The sequence below is a fragment of the Phodopus roborovskii genome, unplaced genomic scaffold, assembly GCF_943737965.1.
Source record: "Phodopus roborovskii unplaced genomic scaffold, PHOROB, whole genome shotgun sequence".
NCBI lineage: Eukaryota > Metazoa > Chordata > Mammalia > Rodentia > Cricetidae > Phodopus > Phodopus roborovskii.
The window spans coordinates 16283568-16293802 of record NW_026125444.1 but is presented as its reverse complement, the minus strand read 5'-3'; positions in this window follow the sequence as shown (position 1 = coordinate 16293802).

Here is a 10235-nt window from a genome sequence, read left to right as displayed (position 1 = left end):
TTCACTGCTTACAAGGAAAATGGGCATTCCTATTTTCTTTTAGGAATCCTATTCTTTATGTTGTAGTCAACTTCACACTATATTCAACCTGGCAGGAATCAGTCACAAACAATTGCAGAGAATTTTTCAACTTCCTTTGTGTATCAACTTGTTTTTATCTGAACACACTTTAAATCCCTGGACTTAACATCTCAAGTAACTGCTTGAAGGAGAAAAAGGTACACATATCATGTTTCCAGTTGAAGAAATTACTGGATTAGTTTGGTTTTTATTTCTCTTTTGTCTTATGTTTCATTTAGTTCTCGATTTTTGTTGTTATCGTTGGTTGGTTGGTTGGTTGGTTGGTTGGTTGGTTGGTTGGTTGGTTGGTTGGTTGAATTGGTGGGGTATGGTGTGGTGTTATTTTTTGTGTGTGTGGTGGGGGAGTAGTTGGAGGGATGGTCTATTCTGTTTGTTTTCCAGCCCAGGCTGGCCTCAAACTACCTATGTAGCTGAGGATAACCTGGAATTTTTGATCATTCTGCCTCCACCTTCTGAGTGCAAGGATCACAGGCTTGTGACACCATGCCCAGGCTTTGTGCTTGCTGGGTAAGCAAGCACTCAATCAACTGAGCTACCTCTTTAACCGCTGGTTTTTCTGTCCCTTAAGAGTCAGGAAGAAGGGGTTGGAGAGATGGCTTGGCTGTTAAGAGCACTGGCCTCTCTTCCAGAGGATCTGAGTTTGATTCCCAGCACCCACATAGTAGCTAATGATGGTTTGTAAATCCAGTCTCGGGGCCTCAGACACCTTCTTCTGGCCCGTATGTGCACCAGGCACCCACACAGTACACACGTATACATACAGGGGAGAAAATGTACACATGAAATAAATGTAATTTAAAAAGAAAAAAAAAAGTCAGTAAGAAGATAAACCCAAGAAGCAAAGACCATACTATACCCAATCTTAAATTACTGGTAAGTAAAAAGGAGCATTCATCAGTGCTGTCTTGAAAAGATGGCCCTTAAGCCAAGCCTCAAAAAGGTGCGAGGGTCTGAATTGCTAATGGTGAGCAACACAAAATGGGGTACAATCAATTCGGGAAAGGCAGGTACCCTGCTGAGACAAGGGGTTATGGTGGCGCTCACGCCTTCATCCCACCACTCAGGAGGCAGAGGCAGGCAGATCTCTGGAGGCCAGCCTGGTCTAGAGAGCAAGTTCCAGGACAGCCAGGGCTACATGGAGAAACTGTGTCTCAAAAAAAATAAATAATAAGTAAACAACAAATAAAATTAAACAGTCGGTCCTGGTGGCACGCACCTATACTCTAATACTTAGGAGGCTGAGGCAGGAAGATCTTGACTAGCCAGCATGGGCTACACTGCAAAACCCTGTAGGAAGGAGGGAAGAGGGAAGGAGGGAGGGAGGGAGGAAGGAAAGAAGAGAGGGAGGGGAGGGGAAATGGAGGGTAAGAGAGGGGCCAATTCAAGTAATAGTAGAAGCTGGAAAAGGGTAAGGCTGCCTTAGCAGGAAGTTGTAAGATCCCTTTGTTCTGTTTCTGACCATGTAAAGGATTCATATCATGATAGGGCATTGTGTTTTCCATCTTCTAATTCTAGAAGCAGGATAACATATACTAAACTGCCTGTATTTTAAGCAGGCAGTTTGATAAGTTTTGGCATAGATACATACCCAACGTCACCACGATCAGTGTGACACTGCATGCATACCCCTCATGCCTGATCAAATCTGTCTTTGAGAGGCACTGAGGAAATCTCCAGCCAGAAAGAGGTCATTGGACACCACCACCACCACCCCACCCCATGCTTTAGGAATGAAAAGACGACACCCCTCTAAACCAGCCCACCAGAGGAAAGGGCTTACACAAGCCAGCAGAGCTGGTCTGAGGTAAAGCAGACTCAGAGCAATGTCCTCCGGCTCTAGTTCCTAGCTTTGATGCTCCACAGGACCCTCTAGGCCAAGTAATTCTACTCAGCTCTAGGAAAAGACCAGTTTTGACCAAATGTTCCTTTATCGGTGAACCCCCAGGGAAGCTGTAATTGTGAAGGAGAAAGATGATAGGTCCCTTAAGAAAACGGCTCTGATGGTATGTTGTTCCTACCAGGGTGATGCTAGGCATGCTTCTCAGGCCTTTGCCCTTTAACCCCACAAGGTCAAACAGCCTCACCACAGCCTAAGGGGGATGCTATATGGAACCAGAGGAAATGCAACCACAAATTAAATCCCTCAGAACAGTTTCCAGATGCCAAAGGTCCTCCACATCAAAACTCCGGACATGGACGTCTTTGTCTGTCGATGCATGTTTATTTATAGCAAAGAAAGTTTTGCAGTGGAGTTAATGAACTCCTAACACTATTTCAGAACATGGTGCTTTGACTGCAAAATACACAGAATTTATGGTTTCAATCAGCCAGACTTTAAACAAAAAATTTCCATCAGAGTTGCTTGATTATCTGCAGCACCTTTAAAACAAGACACCTTTAAACCTTTACGGAATGTCTGTGTTTTGACAAGATGTGAGTGTTAGCAGAAGCTGGGACAGGAAAGACCAGAGACCTCTCTACCATCTTGGCAACTTTTCCGTAAGTGTAAAGTTATTCTGAAAATGATTCTAACACAGAAAAGGTATTTGGAAAATGAAGCCCTACTAGACATAGTTGCATATGTCTGTAATCCCACCACTTAAAAACGCTAAAGCAGGGAGGATTAGCTATTCAAGGCCAGCCTTGTCTACAAGAGTTCCTGCCTGGGGAGGGGGAAAACCAACAACCAATATAGACAATGGTGAAAAGGTCCATACACACACAGACACACACACACACACACACAGACACACACACACACAGACAGACACACACAGACACACACACAGACAGACACACACACAGACACACACACACACACAGAGATACACACACACACACACTTAAAGACAACTGAGGCTCTGAAGAAAGCATTTGCCTGGCATGCACAAATCCCTGGAGACAATCACCAGCACCACAACATTAAATTAATTAATTAAACAAATGTACAACTTACAAAATGTAAGGGGCAAGATGAATCAGTGGATAAAAGTTCTGCCACCTGAGTTTGATACCCTGATCCACGTAGAAGAGAACCACCCTCCCCAAACTGTTGTCTGACCTCCCTATTCACACCTCGACACACGTGTATGAACAAACATACACATGCACACGTGTACATATACACACGAACACAAATTCTTATGTATGTGTTTTGTTTGTTTGTTTGTTTGTTTTAGTTTCTTGAGACAGGTTTTCTCTGTATAACAGCTCTGGCCGTCCTGGAACTCACTTTGTAGACCAGGCTCCTCTCGAACTCACAGAGATCCGCCTGCCTCTGCCTCCCGAGTGCTGGGATTAAAGGCATGTGCCACCACTGCCCAGTGAACACAATTTTTTTTAGAAAATTAAAAATAATTATCTGTTGTAATCAAAGAATCTTTGGCTTTTGTTTTCTTTTCTTTTTTGAAACGAGGTCTCACATAGTCCAAGCTAGCCCAAACTCCCAACCCTGAGGATGACTCTGGGAACCTCCTGAGTGCTGGAACTATAACTGCTATTTTCAAAAATGAGATGCCTTTTCCCCCCAATCAGATTATTAAAGCTGTTAGGTTTTGCTGGGCTTTTTGTTGGATAGTTAGTTGGTTTGGTTTGTTTTTTTGTTTGCTATCATGGCTTGGCTTCTTTGAGAAAACAAACAAACGAAAACCAGACAATATCTACTCAGAAGGGAAAGAATGCACCCTGCTACATTTGCTGGAGTGAGCTTTGGCAGCTAAGACCTAGGAACTTTCATATCTGGGCTTCAGTACCTGCCATGCTACTTCAGGAATTTCTTCTAAGAAAATCTGCGAGTTCGAGGCCAACCTGGTCTACAAATCGTATTCCAGGACAGCCAGGGCTGTTGTATAGGAAGAGTTCAGACTGCTCCTGTAGAGGAGCTGCGCCAGCTCCCAGCACCCATGTCGAGCACCCATGCCAGGCTGCTCACAACCCTACGCATCTCCGGTTCTTGTGATGGTACACTCACGTGCACATACCCACATACTGACATGCATGATTTAAATTTTAAACATTTAAAGTATTGGGAATTTTAAAGACATAAAGAGTACACAGAACATTTTCAAGCAGCGTATAGAGCAATAGACATATACAAATGATAAATATATATATGAAAGAAACAGGCTAAGTGATTTGGCAACTGTCAAAACTCCCCTTTGATGGACAATAATGTTAACTTTCTTTTTTGTTATGTAAAGAAAAAGAAAGGGGCTGCTGGGCATTGGTGGTGCATGCCTTTAATCTCAGCACTCGGGAGGCAGAGGCAGGCGGATCTCTGTGAGTTCCAGACCAGCTTAATCTATAGAGCAAGTTCCAGGACAGGCAAGAGAGAGAGAGAGAGAGAGAGAGAGAGAGAGAGAGAGAGAGAGAGAGAGAGAGAGAGAGAGAGAAAGCCAAACCTGCTTAAGTAATACTAGAAGCCAGACATTCCCAGCACCTCCCATCATGCTTTGGTCCCATTCTTTCTAGGCTTCTCTCTAGCACGTACTTTCCAGCCTGGCTTTCCTTCTGACCTGTGAACTTCTGGTTTGGGTTAACCGCTATGCTCTTTTACCCAACCTTTGGGGCACCCCAGAGTTTACCACCCTGGCGGCTCTCTGCTGCCCCCTCCTGCTCCTTCCAGACAACCACTGTCGCTCTGAAAGGTCCAGATTTACACTCACCTCCTCTCGCCTCTTCAGGAGAAAGCCTTTGCCATTGGGTGGCAAAAACTTCAATGTGCAAGTGCTTTCTTTATATTAAGTCAACTGAGAATAAAAAAATATTATCTCCATAAGTCCTTGCAGCCCCAAGCTCTAACGTTCTCCAGTGCGATAACACAGTAGGAGCTAAGCAGGGCTACCCGCACCAGGGTGTGAAAAGCCGTCTTTCCCTCAGCTCCCAGGCCACTATGTAGGCCAGCAGTGTCCAGAGGCGATGTTCTGTACCTACACTGTCAGTGTTGTGGTCACCAACCACATGTGGCCAGCCAAACACGGAGATCCTCCTGCCTCTGCCCCCCCCCCCCCAGTGCTAGGATTAAAGGAGGCGTGTGCCACGAACGCCCCCTACTAGTTCCTTACTTATGGCATCTGACTTTTCACAGTTTCAAGGGACATTTGATTACTAGCCATTAAATAATTAACGTCAGCTGCTTTGGAGTGACCTTCTGCACTAGGCCCCAACTGAGCACACCAAACCAAAATGGAGTCACTCACATGAGATACCATGCAACCAAACGGGACCTGGGAGTGGGCCGGTTCTCAAAAAATAAAATAGAAACTCATAACAACCAACGCGAAGGGGTGGATGTTGGTAACGCTTGTGGGGAGAGTAGCTTACGGTGACTAGCCCACCTTTTATTGAACGTTCACGTCTTCAGCCTTTCTCTGACTCTGAAGTCCACCTTCATCCAAGCTTTTCTCTCTGTCACAATGGGATGCTACCCTATCACAAACCCTATCCTAACCTCCATTTGTTGAAATTTTGTTCCTTACAATACCTCTCTATATGCTTTTCATATTTAGTTGTTCTATTCCCAAAATACTATCCTCAAATAATTTTTAAAAATTGAAAATGTAACACACAAAACTCAGCCATTTTCCCCCGTCTCGATTTTTACCTCTAATGGTGACTGGCAGTTGGATTTTACTTTAATTTTTATGTTTATTTTTATTCCATGTAATTTTTGTGCATGTAGATCAGTTTGTCTTGTATGTATTCATAGGTATGTACAAATATTCCAAAATCTGGGAAAATCTGAAATTTGAAAAATTTTTGGTTCCACACATTTTGGATAAGAGACATGCATCTTCAACAATGAAATAGTATGCAACCATTGAAAAGAGAGGAAAAAAGATAATCGTGAATAGAATTACGTCATAGATGTGTCCATGCAAAAAAGTCTGTTATTGAGTAATGTGTGTTAAATGTAACTCAAATAAGAGGGGAAAAAAGACTTTTACAATTATCTCTGGATATCCTCCTAATCTATTTATATCCAAACTGAGATAGCAAGAGTTCAACTTTAGATAGTGGATTCAGATGGTAAAGGATGATATATTTTCCCAACATATTTTGTTCCAAGTTAGATAGCAAATACTAAGAGATTGAATTAAGAAAAAAAAATATAATGAATTAAGGAAAAGTGTATCACCTGGCACTGGTGGCCCACACCTTTAATCCCAGCAATCAGGAGGCAGAGGCAGGGGGATCTCTGTGAGTTCGAAGCCAGCCTGGTCTACAGAGCAAGTTCCGAGACAGCTAGGACTACACAGAGAAAACCTGTCTTGGAAAACCAAATAAATAAATAAATAAAACCTACTTCTTAATAACACCAACACATTAACTTCTCAGGGACTGAATAGTCAAATATAGTATCCACACACCAATGCACATGAGGGCATTTCTACAGCGGGAACTGAACAATATGACTATACGAAATGGTTGCTCACAAATCTAAACTCTAACGGTTGAGCAGTGTCCGTGCATGACACCCAATAGGCAGCCAACTCCTTGGATAACTTTGGAAGTTTTTTCTTAAAACTGAGGGGGACATTGGCCTCTGAAGAGGTCACTAGAATACTGGGCAAGTAACTTCCTGGCAGAGGGATGGCACTTAAAGTGGCTTGAATGGGACCTCCTTGAAGCCCCTGCAAACCAAACTTCCTTCATTAAAGCCAAATAGGATCTACTGTCAGCCACTTGATTCCTGCCAATTGTCTTCATCAATAATAAAAGCATCACCTTACTCCACCCCGATGTGTGTAATTTTTACATGTGTGAGCTGTGGGATAATCTCCTTGTACACGGTGACGATGCGTCTCTGCCATGCAGAGATTGGTTTGGTAAAGAGCTGAATGGTCAGTCACTGTGCAAGAGAGGTCAGGCGGGACTTCTGGGAAAAGGGAGAGGAACTGTTGGGAAAATCTGGCGTGATGGACTCACCAGCAAGATGTGGAGGGAGTCCAATGTGCAATACGGAAGAGGGGTAGCCACACACGTGGTAGAACGAAGATTAATATAAATTGGTTCATTTAAGTTATAGAAGCTAGCTGGGAACAAACCTAAGCTATGGCCAAGCTTATATAATTAAAGAAGTCCCCACGTCATTATTTGGGAGTTGGTGGTCCAAAGAAAATTTGACTACGTGTGTGAGAAAGAGACGTGGTTAGAGGACAACCTTTGGCAGCTGGATCTCTCCACACTATAGGTGGAGATTCTGGGGAGTTCTGGGGATTGAACTCAGGTTGTCTAGCTTGGCAACAAGCTCCTTTACCTGCTCATCAAGCCATCTCTCTAGCCCCAATCATAATTTTCTTTTTAGCTCTAGTTGTGCAATAAAAGGCCTTTTCCCCCTGGGGGGAGTGGGGAGGGAGAGAAATACACACATGGGTACACGGGACCGGACAAAAAGCCAAGCAGAAAGGAAAGACAGGTGTCCTGATGTGTGCTTGCAATCTCAGCACTTGAGAGGCTGAAGCAAAAAGACTAGCCATGAATGTGAGGTTGGATTGGTAGACATAGCCAGTTCCAGACCAACTAAAACCCTATCGATGGTACAGGTTTAGATTTGCCCACCACACCCAAGGCTCTATATTCAGTTTCAGGCACCGCATATAATAAAGCGCATCGGGTCAGCAATTTTACCGATGGCTGAATGGCTGAAGGACTAATTTAGTCTTGTGACCTGGTACCACGCCTGATGTCCACCTTCACCTGGGTTGCCTTCCACACCACTCCAGCTGCATTCCTAGCTTCTTTTCTGCCCTCAACATGAACCCTTCCCCTGCCTCCAATTCCCAGTACGCACAAAAGCATTATACTAGAAAGGTAAGGTTTCCCCCACACACAATATGATTTAAAAGCTTGATCCTACATCCTCTACTCCCTGAGCCCTAAGATGCTGCACATTTGAAACTAATTAAAAAGATTTGTATCCGGTAATTCCTAACTGAGAGGCTATCCGCATGTGTCCTTGAACCTCTCACGTGGCTGGGAAGCATATTGCACGCTGTATTCATTTTACTGGAGCCAATATTCTCATCTCTTCCCAACTCCCACTCAGCTTTGAGATCAGCAACAGTGTGGGTATTTATACCAGGAAACTCAGAGTGCTACAGAGCCAGGCTGTTAGCGCTGAGCATGCTGTCTGTCAAGCATTCCAGCACACCTCTGGTGAGGGGATTCTTTTGGTTTCTAGTAACAGAGATGTACTTGAGCTGGCGTAAGTGAAAGAGGGGAGTTATCACAAGGTTCTGCTGGTGAGGTGTGATGGCGCTGAGTGGGTGACGGGACCCTTGGGAAGGAGCTGGGACTGAAACTCGCCAGAGCTCTCCGCTCTTCTCTGCCCAGCATGCTTTGCTTTTCCTAGCCTGCCTCCCCTGTTCCTCATCACCTGGAGATCACATTGGACCTGCCAAGACCTGCTCAGAGTTCAGTTTCCCTGGGAAACTGATGTCCGTCTTGGTCCCAAGTCGAGCTTCTTAGGCAGGGACTTAAACTGGAAGAACATTGTATCAATGCCAATGCCTGGTCAAGGCAAAGTAGGTGGAGGGAGCAGGAACGAGGCATCGGCACAAACGCAGCGCGCTCACAGAGACCTTTCTCAACCCCCACTCTTTCTGACCGCCATTCGCTTCATCTGATGCCACCACAAGTTACCCGGAAGAGGTTTGGGGGAGGACGATCATCTCCGGTATTTTCAGAATATTTTCCCTTGTCGTAGCTCCCAAATACAAATAACAGCTACTTACAGCTCCTTGTCTTGTGCTAGGTATTGTGAACATTCTAGAGTGCACACGTTACACTGGAATAGCATGTCTCTGGGTATAAAGGACTTCTGCATCCACAGCATCCATGCCACTGTGGACATGTAAGACAACAGCTTGTGTACACGTCTGTCTTTAGCAACTTCCCAGGTGAAAGGCCCTGTCCAGAGATCAGAAAGAAGGCTCCTCAATCGACTGAAAGAAAAAAAAAAAAAAATCACCCAGGAAACTCCCTGAGAATGCTCAAAAACAAGTTAATGTGCCTGAAGTAGCTTCGTTGGCAGAGGACTTCCCTAATATTCATGGGTCTCAGTCCCAGCACCATAGATTGGGTGTGGTGGTATAAGCTAGTTCTTGCACTCAAGAGGTGGAGGCAGGAGGATTGGAAGATCAGGGTCATCATATACAAGGTCACACCTGTGGTGGTGGCTCACGCCTTTAATCCCAGCACTTAGGAGGCAGAGGCAGGTGGAATTCAATGAGTTAGAGGCCAGCCTAGTCTACAAAGCGAGTTTCAGGACAGCCACAGGACTGTTACAGAAACACTGTCTCCAAAAACCAAGCAAGGTCACAGCTACATGGCAAATTTGAGGTAAGCCCGAGCTACATAAGACCCTGTCTTTAACAAAACAAGAAACTATACAAATAGACATACTTGATTGGGGGAGGTTTGTTGTTTTTGTTGAGAATGTTTCACTATGTAGTCTTGGCTGGCCTGGAACTCCACATGTAGACTAAACTGGCCTTGAATTTATATCAACCTGCCTCTGCCTCCGGAGGGGGTGGGAGTTAAGGGTATGCACTACCACACCCAGGCAGGAGAAGTTTTTAAAAAGAAATGTTGGTGGCGCATGTCTTTAAACTCAGCACTCAGGAGGCGGAGGCAGGTGGATCTCCATGAGTTTGAGGCCAGGCTGGTCCAGGCCAGCAAGGCCACCTAGTAAGAACTTGTCTTAGAAAAAACATTGTCTTGCCTGCAAGCAATCCAAAAGCGAGTACCAGGCCCAGTGGCACATTCCTGCAATGCTACCACAGTACAGGCTGAAGCAGGCAGATGGTGAATTCCAGGCAAGTCTGGGCTACAAAAGCAAAACAAAAAAGAAATGCAAGTATTGCTCTTTTTAAAATTTATTTTATTTTATGTACATGTATGTCTGTGTGGGGATGTCAGATCTTGGAGTTCAGACAGTTAATAGCTGCCTTGTGGGTGCTGAGAGACTCGAACCCAGGACCCCTGGAAGAGCAGCCCGTGCTCTGAACTGCTGAGCCGCCTCTCCAGCCCCTGTCAGTTTAGCAGCTCTGTCTTTGTCATATTCAAACCCATGCCTTTGTGGACACGTGTTGCTATCCCCTGCAGACTCGGAGGTGTCCACCGAAAGAAAAGAGGCTGTTTTCTTTCTCTGC